The sequence below is a fragment of the Rosa rugosa genome, chromosome 7, assembly GCF_958449725.1.
Source record: "Rosa rugosa chromosome 7, drRosRugo1.1, whole genome shotgun sequence".
Classification (NCBI taxonomy): Eukaryota; Viridiplantae; Streptophyta; class Magnoliopsida; order Rosales; family Rosaceae; genus Rosa; species Rosa rugosa.
In genome coordinates, this window is record NC_084826.1 from 40674771 (window position 1) to 40692156 (window position 17386).

A 17386-nucleotide genomic window follows, 5' to 3' on the forward strand; every position below is an offset into this window, starting at 1 on the left:
GTTTGGACAACAGAGGTACCGCTGCCAAATATGTCTTTAGGCCGAGAAAAGCCGCTTCGTGCTCAGCGGTCCAGGCTATTAACTTGATGTGCTGGGTTTTTAGTAACTTGAAGAAAGGAGTACACTTGTCCGTGAGTCTTGAGATGAACCTTGACAGAGCGGCCACTTTACCAGTAAGGGATTGTACCACATTCCGGTAGGTGGGGGATGTCATATCTAATATAGCCTGTACCTTCTCTGGGTTTCCTTCTATTCCCCGATGGCTAATAATGTACATGAGCAACTTCCCTATTTCAACCCCGAAAATGCATTTATGTGGGTTAAGTCGCATACCGTTGCGTAATATGATGGTGAAGACAATGGATAGGTTTGTTATGTGGTCCTCGGCGGTTAGGCTTTTGACCAGCATATCGTCCACGTATACTTCCATGATAGTACCGATGACATCCACAAAAATGGAGTTGACAAGTCGCTGATAAGTGGCACCTGCATTCTTCAATCCGAAAGGCATGACCTGGTAACAATAAAGACCTTTGTCTGTGGTGAAACCGGTGTGCTCCTCGTCTGCGGGGTTCATTCGAATTTGGTTGTACCCACTGAACGCATCCATGAAACTGAGTAACCGGTACCCAGCAGTGGAGTCGATTAGTTGGTCAATTCGTGGGAGCGGGAAGCTATCCTTAGGGCATGCCCGGTTGAGATTTGTATAGTCTACACATATACGCCATGATCCCGGTGCCTTCTTTGGTACCATGACCACGTTGGCCAACCACCGAGGATACGTCACTTCCCTGACAAAATTGATGGCCATTAACTTCTTCACTTCAACCTAGATAGCCCGGTACTTATCATGCGTGAAGGCTCTGCGCTTCTGCCTTACCGGTGCTGAGAAAGGAACAATGCTAAGATTGTGCATGGCTATGTCGGTTGGTATACCGGGCATGTCCTCGTACGACCGAGCGAAAGCTGATGCATTAGAGCGGAGGAACGTGATAAGGTTTTCTCTAATAGTCGGGTCCAACTTGGTACCTATCTTGACGATTCTGTCCGGGAATTCTTCGGATAACACGACTTCCTCGATGTCTTCTACGGCACTGGTCCATTCTTCGTCTGAGTCCGTATCATCTCTGGGGTCCTCGTACCTGTTCGTGAGAAGGTCGGTGGCTACAGACAACATTTCAGACTTTCCCTTGCCCCGAGATACCGTGAAAGAATAGCATTGCCTTGCCGCAGCTTGATCACCCCGTATGGTCGCTATTCCCACCGGGGTTGGCACCTTCATCATGAGCATGTACCCTGCAATGAATGTCTTTAAACGCCAGAGTGCCGGCCGACCCAAGATAGTGTTATAGGATGAAGCACAGTCGACGACAATGAACTCTGTCTTTGTTAATGTCTAAAAGTTCGGCGGTAGCTGAACCTTTGTTAACACTGATCCGGTGGGCGGATCGATATTAGTGACACTCCCAAAGCTTCCGCTACCTGTCAAGTAAAATACACAGCGGCGTCAGAGGGAGACCGCGCCGGGCGGTCTTCAACTCTCCGATGCCTAAGTTAGTCAATGTATTTATGTTGACAAAGTAACAGTAGGTAAGTATTGAATGCGTAATTAATGAGGAGAGAGGAGAGAACCTAGTATAGGTGAGGAGGAGGCTGACCTCCTCCTTGTTTTCGATGTGGGACTGATGTGCTTCAGTTCCCAGCTCTGGGAGCTACTGATGCCATTTTGGAACGGCGCGTCGGCGGTGACCTGGGGGTGATCCGACGCAGAGGTTGTAGCCCGCCTGGCGGTGTATCTGTATGTCACTCCTTTGGTTGGAATTAGTACCTTTGGCGGTACAATGAGCGTGGCCCATTATAGCTAATTATGCTTGCAAATGTACATGTATGTACAAGTCCCCCAAGTCCCCAGTCAAGGAGGGCAATCTTGGTTGGGGAGTTGCTCGGCGGTTCGAAGCGTTTTGTTCCGCTAGACTTGCAAGAGCATAATTAGCGTCACTGCGTTGTCAACCATGGATTTAATGAGCAAACGCTTTATACCCTTTCGGGTGGGCCCCTGCTAGGCCCCCCAGGGAGTCCCCCACTCCCCGGCTAAGATAGACCTGCTGATGGTCGGCAATTTGTTTGTTGAGGGGGAACTGCACGGAGCAGAGGGTGTTGGGTAGCGAACCCAATCTTAGTACCGGAGTGACGGGGGTCAACGTGCCTGATCAGGGCCGTCGTAGACTGTTGACAAGTCCCCGTGTCCCGTAGGGACGGTCTGACCGTAACGCCCACTGGCGGGCGTTGTCAGAGTGAGGCGTGGCCTCGGGATCCGCCGCTGGCGGATATCCCCCCGCTGACTGTAGCAGGAAGCAGCGTCCAGTAGACGTGCCTGGCGGTACTTTATTGAACAAAGCACGCAGCTTGCAAGATGAAGGGGGTTCCGCTAGGGGTGTGTAGCGGAAGACGTCCCGCTTGCAGGATGGCAAGGGAGAAGTTCTGCTGGCGGGGTTTCGTTTAGCGGATACTTCATCACTTGGAAGATGACAAGGGAGAAGTTCCGCTGTCGGGGTTCCGCTCAGCGGAGACTTCGACACTTGGAAGATGACAAGGGAGAAGTTCCGCTGGCGGGGTTTCGCTCAGCGGAGACTTCGTCACTTGGAAGATGACAAGGGAGAAGTTCCGCTGGCGGGGTTTCGCTCAGTGGAGACTTCGTCACCTAGAGGATGACAAGGGAGAAGTTCCGCTGGAGGGGTTCCGCTCAGCGGAGACTTCGTCACTTGGAAGATGACAAGGGAGAAGTTCCGCTGGCGGGGTTCCGCTCAGCGGAGACTTCGTCACTTGGAAGATGACAAGGGAGAAGTTCCGCTGGCGGGGTTCCGCTCAGCGGAGACTTCGACACTTGGAAGATGACAAGGGAGAAGTTCCGCTGGCGGGGTTTCGCTCAGCGGAGACTTCGTCACCTGGAGGATGACAAGGGAGAAGTTCCGCTGGCGGGGTTCCGCTCACCGGAGACTTCGTCACCTGGAGGATGACATGGGAGAAGTTCCGCTGGCGGGGTTCCGCTCAGCGGAGACTTCGTCACTTGGAAGATGACAAGGGAGAAGTTCCGCTGGCGGGGTTTCGCTCAGCGGAGACTTCGTCACCTGGAGGATGACAAGGGAGAAGTTCCGCTGGCGGGGATCCGCTCAGTGGAGACTTCGTCACGTGGAAGATGACAAGGGAGAAGTTCCGCTGGCGGGGTTTCGCTCAGCGGAGACTTCGTCACCTGGAGGATGACAAGGGAGAAGTTCCGCTGGCGGTGTTCCGCTCAGCGGAGACTTCGTCACCTGGAGGATGACATGGGAGAAGTTCCGCTGGCGAGGTTCCGCTCAGCGGAGACTTCGTCACTTGGAAGATGACAAGGGAGAAGTTCCGCTGGCGGGGTTTCGCTCAGCGGAGACTTCGTCACTTGGAAGATGACAAGGGAGAAGTTCCGCTGGAGGGGTTCCGCTCAGCGGAGACTTCGTCACTTGGAAGATGACAAGGCAGAAGTTCCGCTGGCGGGGTTTCGCTCAGCGGAGACTTCGGACGGTTGGGGAAGTCATCCCAAGCGGTTACTTCCACCAGACGCTTCGTCTGGTGGTGGTTGACACGTGTCCAACCCGTAGAGGGTTAGCTTGCGTAGGTTTGTCTCCTAAGCCTGGCCGTCTTCTCGCCATAAATGATAGCAGTTATGGATTCCGTAACACAGGTTCCAATCTGACTGTGGGGGAGTTGCTTCCTCAGCGGTTACCATTTCTGTTCCGGGCTCTGTCTCGGTACCGGGTTCCGGCTGACGCTCGGTGAGTTCAGCGATGAAGTCCGCCACTGCCTGGCCCTTCATGGCGGTTCTTGGCTTGTAGTCTATGTCGAACTCGCTGAGCTCAATGGCCCACTTACTGAGGCGCCCTGAGTGTTCAGGGTTCTGCATCACTTGCCTCAGCGGTTGATTGGTTAACAAATGGATTGTGTGAGCCTGGAAGTATTGGCGGAGGCGTCTGGCGGCAACGATGAGTGCAAGGGCCAGTTGCTCTAAGGGAGGATACCTTGTTTCTGCTCCGTTCATGCCCCTGCCGGCGTAGAACACTGGAAGCTCGTCTTGGCCTTCCCGCCGGACAATGGCGCAACTTACCGCCGATACCGAGACCGCTAGGTATATGAACATTGTCTCTCCTTGCACAGGGACAGAAAGGAGAGGGACTGCCGCCAGGTATTCCTTCAGGCCCTAGAACGCCGCCTGACACTCTGGGTTCCAACTGATGACTTTTTTGTGAGTCGTTTTAAGGAGTTTGAAGAATGGGGCACACTTATCAGTGAGTCTGGAGATGAATCGAGAAAGGGCGGTTAACTTGCCCTGGAGGCATTGGACGTCCACCTTATACTCAGGGTCCGCCAGGTTAAGGATGGCCTGTACCTTGTCCGGGTTAGCCTCGATGCCTCGCTCGCTGACGATGTATCCCAGAAATTTGCTGGCGGTGACGCCAAAGAAACATTTTTCTGGGTTGAGGCGCATACCATAGGCCAGGAGAATGGTCACTACAAAAAATAATTGCAATGGCCACCACAATTAGCGTCGGCGCAAAAATGCCGTCGCCATTGGTCATAGATTTGCTACGGGAAACAAGGCGTAGCAAAAATAAAAATTAGTTTGCGACGGCAAAGGAGAGCCGTAGCATATATGCTACACATGGTTAGCGTCGGTACTCAATTGCCGTCGCCAAAGCTCCTATATTTGCTACGGCAAAGCATGTAGTCGCAAAAGTATAATAGGTTTACGTCAGCAGTATGACGCCGTCGCTAAAATCACTGGGCTTTGCTACTGCGAATGTCTTCCGTCGTATGATTCATTCCTCTCACATTTAACTCTCACTCTCTCTCGATCAGTTTCCCCATTTGTAGCGTTGCCTCTTTCTCTTTCTCTCTCTGATTCCTTCCCAACCCCAAAACACGACCCTCCCCAATCCATGAAGATCAATACCAGATCCGGAACACCCACCGCCACCTTCCTCCAACCCACCATCAAGGGATCGCCTGCTGCAAGATCTGAAATCCCAATCTCCAATGAAATTGAGCCGCGATCCGATTGGATCTAACCACAAATCCATAAACCAGATCGAAAACGAAACCCTGTAACACAACTGGTCTCCACCACTTGCCACTAACCCAAATCCTGTGTAACCTCCATCCTCGACACCACGCGCCGTCTGGATACCCATGGTTCAGATCTCCCCCACCTTCCCTCTTCTCTGCGCCAGCCAGCTCTTCCTCCGCCTCTGCCGCCTCTGTCGAAACGCTCCTACTATATAAACCCTTAACAAATCTCCCTCTTTCATTTTCAGTTCTCAGCGCCACTCGCACTACTTCTTTTCGACCTCAAAAACTCAAATGTATCTCAGCTTTTTTTTTTCTTTGCTGATTTTGATCTTCGTTTGGTGGCTGAAAAAACGGATTTTTTTATTGATTTTTTTTGATAATTTTTTGTTGCATTTGTAGGCTTTGCCGAATCAGCAGACCGTGGAGTACCCGAGCTTCAAGCTCGTAATCGTTGGTGATGGTGGAACAGGTTCGTCTCTTTACTCTGGATTTAGTTTAGTTCGTGATCTGTTTGTTATCGGTGAAATTTTTTCATTTTGCTTTGCTTGGTAAATCGGTTGTTTTGTGAGCTGAAATGAGACAAATAGAGCTTTGTTTTTGAATATCTGCTATAGAAATGATGCGATGATGCATGAAGTTTGTGTATGATTTCCAACAGTAACTTTTCAACTGTCTAAAAATCTCATATTGGTTTTGAATTTGGGAAAACTAAAGACGTCACTGCTACCATGAAATTACAGTAGAGATTAGAAGTTATTTTGTTTACTTTGCAGCTGAAGGGATTGTTGGCATTCACTAGAACTAAACGTTTAATGTAACCTCTTCCTTAATGTATCGCGTGTCTTCATTTCAGCATAAATAGAAAGGTGTTTGTTTGGGAACTTTGGGTTGTCTTCATGATCTGTGAAGAAAGGGGCAGGCCGGTCGGATTTGTAGTTCTCTGTATTTGCCGTTGTTGCTGGTTTGATTTGTGGTTTTGGTGAGTGGTTTTTGCGATTGGTGTGTTGTTTTTCTGTTTTTGTTTTTGTTGGTGTTCGATCTATGGTTGAAATTATGGTGAGTGTTCGATCTATGGTGTTCAGTTGGTAAGTTGGATTTGGTTTGTAAGGCTGAATTATTCATAGGTTTGATAAATTAACCGTTTTGTTTGGCTGCAAATTCTCTTTGTGGGATTTTGGTTCATTCTGACTTCTTGCATTGGTTTTTGGTTCTTTCCTTGAAAATTCAGCAATTTCAAATTTAAATCCAAAGTCTTCCAATACAGAAGGAGATTGTAACCCCTGCTTTATTATGTTCAATTCATGCCAGGTCTGGGGTGTGTTTTTTCTCTATATTATGGTGTTTTGAAGTTTCTCTATTTTCCATTATTTGCAGTGTTTATAAAGGCTTAGCTACTGCAGTGAAAGAGAGAAGAGGGCAAATCAGTTTGTATTTCCTTTGTAAAGGTACATACCAAAATTAGATCAAGTTGAACATCTTTATTTTCCCTTCATTATTAGCCATTAAAGATCTGATTTTGACTCCATTATAAACTTGACATTTGCGAAATGAACGAATTTTGTATATTTTTAGGTAAATTCCAGCTGAGGAGATACCGATTCATTATGGTGGTTTCAAGAGAGAGATTGACACCAAGTTCTTCTTCGCTGAAGATGGTTATGTTTTTGAGCAACTCTCAAGGCCGTATCAAAGCAAACCATAGAAATTGATGCAGCTCAGGTACTAATAATTTTTTTATTTGTTTGGATACCATAAACTGAGGATAATAACAGAACTTTATTTGAGGCTGCTTTTTGGTTCTCTAGCGCATTTTGTAGAGAGTCTGGTATTTAGTAGCAGTTGCTGTTTTTTTTTTTTTTTTTCTGATTAATTCTTTCAATTGTTTTATATGGAAGATTTTGTTGGGTAGATTTGCCCAACTGTTTGTCTAAGAATTTGACAGTAAAAGGAAACACAAGTTATGGATTCAAAATCATAGAATATGTATATATACCTGCCTCACTACCCTCATCTTCAACAGATAGCACACGAACCAGCAGCTTTATTCTACAAGACTTTTATCACATCAACAAAACACCAACAGGGCAAATTCACTAACTGTAACCGTGCTATGCTTATTCTGTTATGAAGACTTTGCTAACTTCTAAATGGATGGGTTCATTTGATAATGATGTTAAGGTGATAAAATTGATGGGTTTATTGAATAGCTTCCACACTGCTAAATATATATGTGTGTGTGTTATATAGATATATAGATATTTTCGAATGATGTAGTAGTAATCTGGGATCACATGGTGAGTCTTTTTTTTATAGTCTAATATATTTATATGCTCTTTTTAGTATTTGTTCATTGCCCTGTTGTTTGTCATTTTCATGTTTGGTTTTTTAGCTTTCTGTTTCTTCAATGCAGGCTGTCAAAACAATTTCGTCAAGTCCATCTATTACTTTCTATTTTGATATTCATGGAGATATGCACAAGTATAGCTTTAAATCCCTTTGTGTTATTTTGTTTACATCTGTACTTATGGATATAGTTTATGGTTCTATATCCCTTTGTGGAGCCTTGTAATTTTCTTATTGTTCAAGTGTAAGTACAGTGCATGTAACTTAGACTTATGCATATGAATTGAATAATTTTTCGTGTTCCTTCAGGAGTACTCGCAGTAGCCCCCTATTCAGGAACTAATTGGAAGGGATCTTCATGATATATAATGAATGGAAATTCAGACATATTTCGAGGTAAGTATGAAACTATGGATTTAGCATTCTTCAAATCAACTACTCTAGCTTTAATCGTAGAAAGACCTGGATTTAGCACACTTGCTGACTCAAAATGTCAAAAAGTAATTAAGAGTTCAAGTGAAATCTTAATTGTATGTACTGGTATGAACAATATTTATGTCATGTGTACATCTCCCATTACTTTTCCAGCTTTTTGTTTCTTTAATGAATGCTTGACGATTTCTGACTTTCTGTTATAGGAGGCTTGCAACAACACTAGAGTAATTGGTACATGAAGTAGATCGAGGAAGATCCCTGCAAAGTTCATCTTGAAGAAGCTAGAGGAAAATAACTAACTTGTAAAGCTTAATTATCGATCTTGTAAATTTTGGTAGAAGCTTCATTCATTTTGTAACATTTATGAGGAAATTTAAAGTGTAACATTTCCTTTTATATAAGCTTCATTCCTTTTTGTATGGTTTTCATTCATTAAAAAAAAAAATCGGCATGCATTTGCATGCTGATTTTTTTTTTATTCATAAATAATATTTTTGCGACGGCATTTTTGCCGTAGCAAATGACTTTTGGCGACGGCAAAAAACTTCAGTAGCCGTTGGTGGCGTCGCTATTGGTATTTGCGACGGCATTTTGCAGTCGCAAAATTCTTGCGACGGCAAACGTTTTGCCGTCGCTAATAGTCTTGCGACGGCAAATTGCCGTGGCAAATACCATTGGCGACGCCACCAACGGCGTCGGAAGAATTGCCGTCGCAGAGCCGTCGCCAATACTCTTTTGCGACGGCAAAATAGGTTTTTACGACGGCATTGCGCCGTGGCCATTGCAATTTTTTTTTGTAGTGGGTTACTATGATTTTGAGGTTTGCCACATGTCCGCTGGCCTTTATGCTCTTAACTAGCATGTCGTCCACGTAGACCTCAATGATTTTCCCCAGATGCTCAGCGAACATGGCGTTCATCAACCGCTGATAAGTTGCACCGGCGTTCTTCAGACTGAAAGGCATGACATTGTAGCAGTAGAGGCCTTTGTCGGTGGTGAAGGTGGTGTATTCCTAGTCGCCTGGATGCATCTTGATCTGATTATATCCGGAGAAAGTGTCCATCATGCTGAGGAGCTCATGTCCGGCGGTTACATCGACTAGCTGATCGATACGAGGTAGCGGGAAACTATCCTTTGGGCATGCCTTGTTGAGATTTTTTGAAGTCGACACACATCCGCCACTTGCCGCTGGGCTTCTTGACCATTACCAAATTGGAGATCCACTGGGGATAGATGACTTGGCGGATGAATCGAATGCCCTGGAGCTTGGCAACTTCCTCTCCTATTGCCTGGTACTTTTCCTCATCAAAGGCCCTCCACTTCTGCTTGATGGGATAAAAGGAGGGTTTGATGGTCAGCTTGTGAGTTATAATTTCAGGGGAGATACCTGGCATGTCAGCGTAGGACCAGGCAAAGACGACGGCGTTATCACGCAGGAACTGAGTGAGCTCCGCCGCTACCTCTGGGTCTAGCTGGGCGCCTATGCGGACCGTCTGCTCAGGGTGCTCGTCTGAGATGCAGATGACTTTCAACAACGTCTCCGGGTTGACCGGTTCCTTCTTTACATACTTCTTCTCCTCATCCCTAGGATCCTCAAAGATATTTGGTACCTGATTACCCACCGTCAGAATTTCATGGCGGCGGGCCGACCGCGCCATACTCGTTGAATAGCACTCTCGAGCCAACTGCTGACTTCCTCTCACACAGCCCGTGCCGTTGGGTGTGGGGAACTTCATCAGAAGCATGTATCCGGCGATAATGCACTTGAGCTTGTTAAGCGCTGGTCGTCCAATGATGGCGTTGTACGAACTGAAACAATCAACAATAATGAATTCCGTATGTATCTCCGCCATGCATGGGCTAGCACCAATAACCAGTCGCATGTAATCCGACCCTAGCGGTTGTGTGACGTCGCCGGAGAAGCTGAGCAATGGCTCGTGATCCTGGAGTAGTTTCTTGTTCCGCTTGAGGTGGTTGTAGCATCCGCTGAAGATGACGTTGACAGCGGACCCGCTGTCCACCAAGATTCTCCCCACTGAGAATTTGCCAAGAATGGCGTTGACCAAGAATGGGTCGTCATGTGGTAGATGCACTCCGCGCTCCTTCTCCTCTGAGAAGGTAATAGGTTCCCAACCTGCCTTTGGGAGCTTGGCGGACCTCTCGTAACGGATGTTGCAGACCTCCTTTGGGTGATTGGCGCGTGCATAGCGCTTTCTTGCCCTGTGAGACATGCTGGTGATTGGAGCGCCGCCATCAATGGTGTTGATGCGGCCCAAGGTCTCAACGTTGGCAATTACTGGTGGTGGTTGGCGTACCTTGAACTGCTCTAGCTTGCCGTCACGGTACAAGGTCTCAACGGCCGTTTTGAGAGCATTGCAGCTGTTGGTATTGTGGCCGCTGTCCTCGTGGTATTTGCACCACTTGCCGGTGTTCCTAGGTTTGCCCGTTTTTTGGTACTTTGGAAGGGGTGGCGGTGGGATCTGATCCTTGCACTGATTGTAGATGTCTTCATACGAGGCCGTGAGGACCGTGAACACTGCATACCGCTGCGAGGACTCTGCCTGCTTGTTGCGGTTATCCCCATGGGTTGGGCGGTTGCCCTTGTTGTAATTCTGGTCCCTTTGCCGCTTGTTCTGGTGGTGGCCCTGCTGCCACTCCCTTTTCTTGTCTGTTGGCGGTGCTGACGGGGTCTTGTGAGCAGTTTCCTGTTGACTGGAGGATGGCTGTGTTGGCTTTGTTGGAGTTGCTGGTGGCGGTGGGGTTTCTCCATATGTGAGGAATTCTGCCTGGGCATGGATGACCGCCTCACTCATGACGTGGTCATATGCCGCATTAGGATGATTGTAGTTGAGATGATAGAGGAATGGCCCCTTGAGGAGTCCCTGCTTGAAGGCCGCCAAAGCCATTGTTTTGTCTAGGTCACGGCACTGAGAAGCTGCCGCCCGCCACCTTGTGACGAAGGCCTTTAGTGATTCGTCCGCTCCTTGCTTGACGCAGAACAGCTGACTTGTGTTGTGATGTCCGGCGGACAATAGGATGAACCGAGAGAGGAAGGCGTGTGACAGTGCATGGAATGAGTCAATGGACCCTGGCGGACACTCGAAAAACCAGCTCATCGCCTCACCGTCCAATGTCTCGCTGAACAAGTGGCACAGGGTGGCGTCGTCGAATCCCTTGTTGTTGGTGACTTTCTTGAAGGTGTCCATGTGGACGAAGGGATCAGACATTCCGCCGTAATGCGACATCTTTGGGGTTTTTGCAGACGCTGGTCTGATAGCTTGCAGAATCGCAGCGGTGAAGGGCCCAGGTCTGGAAGCGAAAAGTGGATTCTGAGTTGGCGCTGGGGCGCCCGACTCCGCCCGGATCAACCTCTGCTCCAGTTGGTGCATCCTTTCCAATATCTGGGCGGTTGCATCGTCGACGGAATCAGCCTGAATAATCCGCTGCGGATTGCCTTCAGTCCTCGCCCTAGCTTCCGAGCGGTTGGTGTGTGGGAGTGATTCCGCCTCCTGCTCTAACATTAGTTGGGGGATGGGCGGTGGTCCCATTCCCAACAACTCAGGTGGGTTCAGCGGTACTTGCATCTGTATGACCGGCCCCGGTACCAATGTGCCGGTGCCGGGTCGACTACGTCTGGTGCTACGTGACTGCTCGCTCTGTGCTGGGCGGGCGGTGGCCTCCAGCGTCCTCTTTAGTTCCTCAAAACGTGCCATGAGCGTAGCCACCTGTCTTTGGGCTTCAGCCTTTTCCTTGCGCTCCTCCTCACGTTCTCTGTTTGCCTTATGAAGATCCGCCAGTGCTAGCTCGTACATAGTGACGAGATCTTGGCCCGGCGGGCGGCTGCTGCTTGGATTTGCCTCACCGCCGGGGTTGGCCGGGGTTGTGAATAGTGCGCGGTTAACGCCTACCGCTGGGTCGGAGGGTTGGGGGATGGCGGAATGGTCTGCCTGCTCTTCAGCGTTTCCCCCGCTACCGTTAGTCATGGTGATTGTGGTGGGATGACCTTTTGTTCAAGGATTCCCACAGACGGCGCCAATGTTAATGTCTAAAAGTTCGGCGGTAGCTGAACCTTTGTTAACGCTGATCCGGTGGGCGGATCGATATTAGTGACACTCCCAAAGCTTCCGCTACCTGTCAAGTAAAATACACAACGGCGTCAGAGGGAGACCGCGCCGGGCGGTCTTCAACTCTCCGATGCCTAAGTTAGTCAATGTATTTATGTTGACAAAGTAACAGTAGGTAAGTATTGAATGCGTAATTAATGAGGAGAGAGGAGATAACCTTTTATAGGTGAGGAGGAGGCTGACCTCCTCCTTGTTTTCGATGTGGGACTGATGTGCTTCAGTTCCCAGCTCTGGGAGCTACTGATGCCATTTTGGCACGGCGCGTCGGCGGTGACCTGGGGGTGATCCGACGCTGAGGTTGTAGCCCGCCTGGCGGTGTATCTGTATGTCACTCCTTTGGTTGGAATTAGTACCTTTGGCGGTACAATGAGCGTGGCCCATTATAGCTAATTATGCTTGCAAATGTACATGTATGTACAGTCTTGATGGTTGAACAGTTTGGACTTTCTCCTACCGTGATCGATAAGTAATCTGATCCGAGTGGCTTGACGATATCTCCTGAAAAGCTAATAAGGGGTTCATTATCCTGTGACAGCTTGGCCCGTCCTCTGTTTAAGGCTTTGTACGCATCACGGAATAATACTCTAACAGAAGCCCCGGTGTCCACGAGCACCCGAGAAATTATGTAGTGGTCCATTTGGAGCGTGATCAGGAAGGGGTCATCATGGGGCATCTTAAGGTCAGTTTCTTCTTCTTGCAAGAAAGTGACGGACTTCCACTCGGTGTCGCCTCCTTGTTGCGGGGCCTTGTGGAAATTGAACACTTCCGGGTGGCTGAAATTGGAATTTCGCTTCTTCTTCCGGGGAGGTAAATCCTTCGGGCCTCCCCCGTGGATCGTGAGGATCCGGCCGTATACGTCGATAGCTCCTATCTCTTTAGTTGGTAGGTACCGCTGAAGCTTGCCCTTCTGAATAAGCGACTCGATCGTATTCTTTAAAGCCATGCAGAGGTTGGTATTGTGCCCGGCATCTTCATGATATGTACAGAACCTTCCGGTATCCTGCTGGGTAAGTTTACTCTTCGAGAACTTCCTCAATGGTGGTCCAGGTATCTCATCTTTGTTCTCGTTCCAAATAGTTTCATACGAAGCATTGAGGATAGTAAATACCTCGTACCGGGGTGGTGGTGGTGTTCGCTGGGCCTGTTGTGCCCTTTCTTCATGGTGGGACTGAGTGGTCACGTAACCGCTGGACCTGGACGAGGACTCTTTGTTTCTCTTGCTCGATTTGTGGGGTGATCGTCCCTAATCATGCACCCACTCCCGCTTTCTTGGCTCATCCCTGGCCACCGGGGCCGGGTTAGAGGTTCTCCGCTCTGGCCTGATGTTATCCCCGTATGTTTCGAATTCAGCTTGGGCGTGTCTGATGGCTGTGGCCATCAGCTCGTCGTAGCTAGCCGGGGGGTGATGATTAATGCCGTAAAGGAACTCCCCGGCTCTTAAGCCCCTCCTGAAAGCCAGTTCAGCCAGTTCCTTGTTAAGGTCCCGGCACTTAGCGGTAGCCGCTTGCCACCGGTTGACGAAGGATTTCAACATTTCATTCTCCCCTTGCTGAACCTTCAGCAGCCCCTTCGGGGTGTGTATCCGTTCGGTACGTAGGATGAACCGAGCTACGAATTTGTCCGCGAGCTCCTTGAAATTCCCTACAGAACCGGCCGGCAGTTCATAGAACCAACTCAAACCTTCCCCTGATAATGTCTCCTGGAACATGTTACAACACACCTCATCCATGTATCCCTTGGCGCTCGTTTATGAGCGGAAAGCCTGTAGGTGCTGGTACGGGTCCCCGATTCCCGTATAGTCAATCTTCAGTGGCTTTGATATGTTCGATCGAATGTCACCTCTAACCTGTTGGGTGAAAGGACCCAGACGGTCCTCGTAAGTGGTCAGGGGCCGCCAAGTGTCCCTATTCTCTACTGCCTCTACCCTTGCGTTAAGGGCATGCAAGGAGTTGCTCATTTGTAAGAGCAACGCCGTGTTTGGATCAGTTACCGGTGGGTCACTTTGAGTAAGCTGGGGCAAAGGTGGTGGTGGCATATGCCTCAGGCTTTCCGGGTACAGATCCACCGGTACCTGGATGACCCGGTGACCGTTTCCTGTGGACGGGACTGCCGCTATGCCGGTTACCCCCGTAATGGGGGCAGCATTTAACTCCGTCGTTACCTGAGATGCCCTAGCTAGGGCCTGGGTGAGTGCCTCATTATGCTGGTGCCTTCGGTCCAGTGCCTGGGCAAGCGCAGTGTTTTCATCTTCCAGCTCCTGCAGCCTCTGTTGTGAAAGGAGGTTAGTCTCCCTATCGATTCTTTGTTGTTCCCGATCGATCCAGGCTTGTTCTCGGAAGGCTGCGATCTCTGCTCGCATGGACTCCAACTCTGAGACCAGGGCCACTTGGTCCTGGATGACCGGTGGGCTGCTTGCGTTCTGCGGGTCCAGGAATCCGAGACCATGTGCTTCCCTTCCGACACTTGGTGTCCATGCTGATGAAGTGCCCGGAGAGAATATCAGTGCCCTGGCAACACTTCTACCCTCACCTGCCGTTTCTTCAGGCTCTGTCATGATTCGGGACCCCTATCTGGCGCGCCAATGTTTCTGGTGGCTTTCTCTGGGTACCTCACACAAAATGCTATACCACCTGGGGTGCCGATCCAACTCCTAAATCATGTACCAATAACACAACATTAGAGGGGTAAACCGTACCGGACGGTTTACGCCTCTCCGATGCCTAAGTAAGATACTAATACATAAGCGAATCGAGTAATAGTAGATAAAGGAGTTATTACCCGTAAAAGATGGTTGTGCTGATGCCTTTATACTCGAACATGGGAAAGGAGTTTCCCCTATCTTCGATGTGGGACGCAGGTTGTTCTTCTGATGCCTTATCAGCCCTCTGTTGTGTAATTAGATGGGCTGTGCTGGCCATGCCCCGGGCCTTGGGTGCTCGGGGTGACATCCCTTATGGGCCCCGTCACGGTGGGTTGTGAACCCGGCCCTTGGCAGGGTACCTGGGTATCCCTAGGGGCCCCAGCCGATAGTGCCAAACCTAGTGAAGATTTCTCTAGTATGCACAGCCACATAATCATCAACATCCTCCCTCTTCCCAAATATTCCAGAAATGGCATGCTTGCATGGGATTCCTGTCAAATCCCAACCTCTGACAGCTGCATGTCCATGCAGCAAGGTCAACAACATTCTTTGAACCCTCAATGTTCTCCACTTGTACTTGGTCCCCACCATTGAATGTTGAAATGCAGTCTTCAGCAGCCTTTACCTTATTCTTCTCAATCACATTTCTGGCCTTTGGGCAAATATTTCCATGATATGCTGCCATCTTGTCTTTCCTAATTTGAATCCTCCTCATTAACTTTATCCTTATCTCTTCAAACATAGTGATAGGAGGCTTACCCCTTACCTCTACAATAAGGGCATTAAAGCTCTCACACATGTTGTTAATGAGGAAGTCACAATTGTTGCCTGTTCTTAAATATGCCCTGGACCAATGTTTGGGTGGCCTCTCGGGTGGTGTAAATAACAAAAAAAACTCCTTAAGTAAATATAAGCAACAGTCCATAAACTTCAAATAGAAACTTAAATGGAGACTAAGTACCTGTCAACAAATTATAAGCATCAACATCAAGGGCCTTCATCTCCTCCATTTCCTTGAGAAAGTAAGGCAAGGTTGTTGACTTTGCTGCTTTCCACATCTGGTCCTTCATAACCTTTCCTGGAAACAGCTTAATGAAGTTTGTCCATAAATGTCTTGCACAAAATCTGATTTGTGCAGATGAGACAACATCCTCAAAGGCAGGTTTCAACCCTTTCTGTTTATCACTAATAAAAGTCTAACCTGCACCATCATTCTCAATACTTAGATCCTTCACCAACAGTTCAAGAAACCAAGTCCAGCTATCCTTTGACTCCAGCTCCACCATTGCATATGCCACAACCCAAGAAGTGTTGTTGGCATCAATCCCCACAGCTGTTAGAAGCTGACCCCCAAAGCAACTCTTAAGATGTGCTCCATCCAGTCCAATCACTGCTCTACTCCCAGCCTTGAACCCATTCTTTAAGGCTCCTAGGCAAATGTACATTCTTTTGAAAATTGGTACACTATGCCAAAAAAGCTATCAGACAACAGAGTTCAGACGACAGAATTGTCATTTTCTGTCGTCTGAGTGTTTCAGACTAAACTCAGACGACACATAAATTAAATGTGTTGTCTGAATACAATGAGAAACCATGCTTGTTTCATTTTGAAGATATTGTCAGATTCAGACGACATTTATGTGTCGTCTGAAAAGATGGAAATATTTCATATCTAACCCTAGCAGAAATTTTGGAATTCCCTCCAACTACCTCAAGTCATTTCCCTCTCAAAAGTCTCAAACCCTAGCTGAGAAGTCAATGAGGGTGATATTCAGACAACATTGTTAAGAAATTGTGTTGTCTGAATGAGATGACTTTTCCTTAAGTCTTTTTTGGAATAACTACAGAATACACGCGAAACACTTCGTGTATTTCCCAAACATTAGCTCTGTCTAAAACCCCATCCAATCAATCTCTTAGCAACCAAAAACTCGAAGCTCCAGTAAGAAAACTCGGCCGATTTGAGAGGTTGATATAAACCTAAAACTCGACCATCTCTCAAATATGAGAATCCTTACCAAAACCTAAGCCACCCTTCTTAGTCTCGCCTTCAACCCTAAAAAATCCTTGTTGTTTGCATTTGCGTCTTAATGGAGCTGTCCAGCAACCACTTAAGAGAGAGGAAGCTTCACTATTCTGTTTTCGATTGGGTTCAACTTCAATGTTCGATATATGATTTTTCTGAAAATTGATTTGGGGTTTGATAAAATTCCCTTGCAAATTTCTCTTTGGGTCGGCCTCTCTTCCGCTCTCAACCTACTTCTCTTCCGTTTCATATCTATGAGAAGCTAGTGTGGTGTTTGGGTATTCAGAGTACCAAAGTCACAAATACATGCATCCTGTCTCTGGGTAAGATCAATTATAAGCTAGATCTCATCATATCAATATAATCCATCACAAATCTGGTATTTCTTTCTTCTCCAGATTCTCCGCTCTATCTAAGCTATATTTGATGGATAGAACTTCGTTTTGGAGAGTGAGAAACAAAGAAGATGGGTTCGGATTTGAAATTGGAAGGCACATCAGCTCTACATATACAACAAGGGTGAGAAACAAAGAAGAGGGATGGGTTCCGATTTGAAAAGTTCAATTTCTCCTGAAATTGCAGGTTTTGTATACTAATTTCACTTCTGCACTCTCTCAGGTACTACATATTCTCCCTCTTTCTACATTTTGGGGTTTCATATCGTTGCTCTATTAGCTGAATCTGGGGCTAATCTCTTGCCTTAGATTCATGTTTAGTATA

General features: G+C 47.8%; 2 long non-coding RNA genes across 2 annotated transcripts; both read left to right on the forward strand.

Moving 5' to 3' along the window:
* The first annotated feature begins 5324 nt into the window (after positions 1-5324).
* Positions 5325-6542, forward strand: LOC133723824 (uncharacterized). Its single transcript, XR_009853288.1, has 4 exons — positions 5325-5390; positions 5497-5566; positions 5951-6076; positions 6472-6542. It is a non-coding gene; the product is annotated as an uncharacterized LOC133723824 (long non-coding RNA).
* Positions 6543-6668: 126 nt separating this feature from the next.
* On the forward strand, positions 6669-8294 carry LOC133719890 (uncharacterized). The gene is made up of 3 exons (XR_009851529.1): positions 6669-6816; positions 7750-7836; positions 8079-8294. It is a non-coding gene; the product is annotated as an uncharacterized LOC133719890 (long non-coding RNA).
* The last annotated feature ends 9092 nt before the right edge of the window (positions 8295-17386 follow it).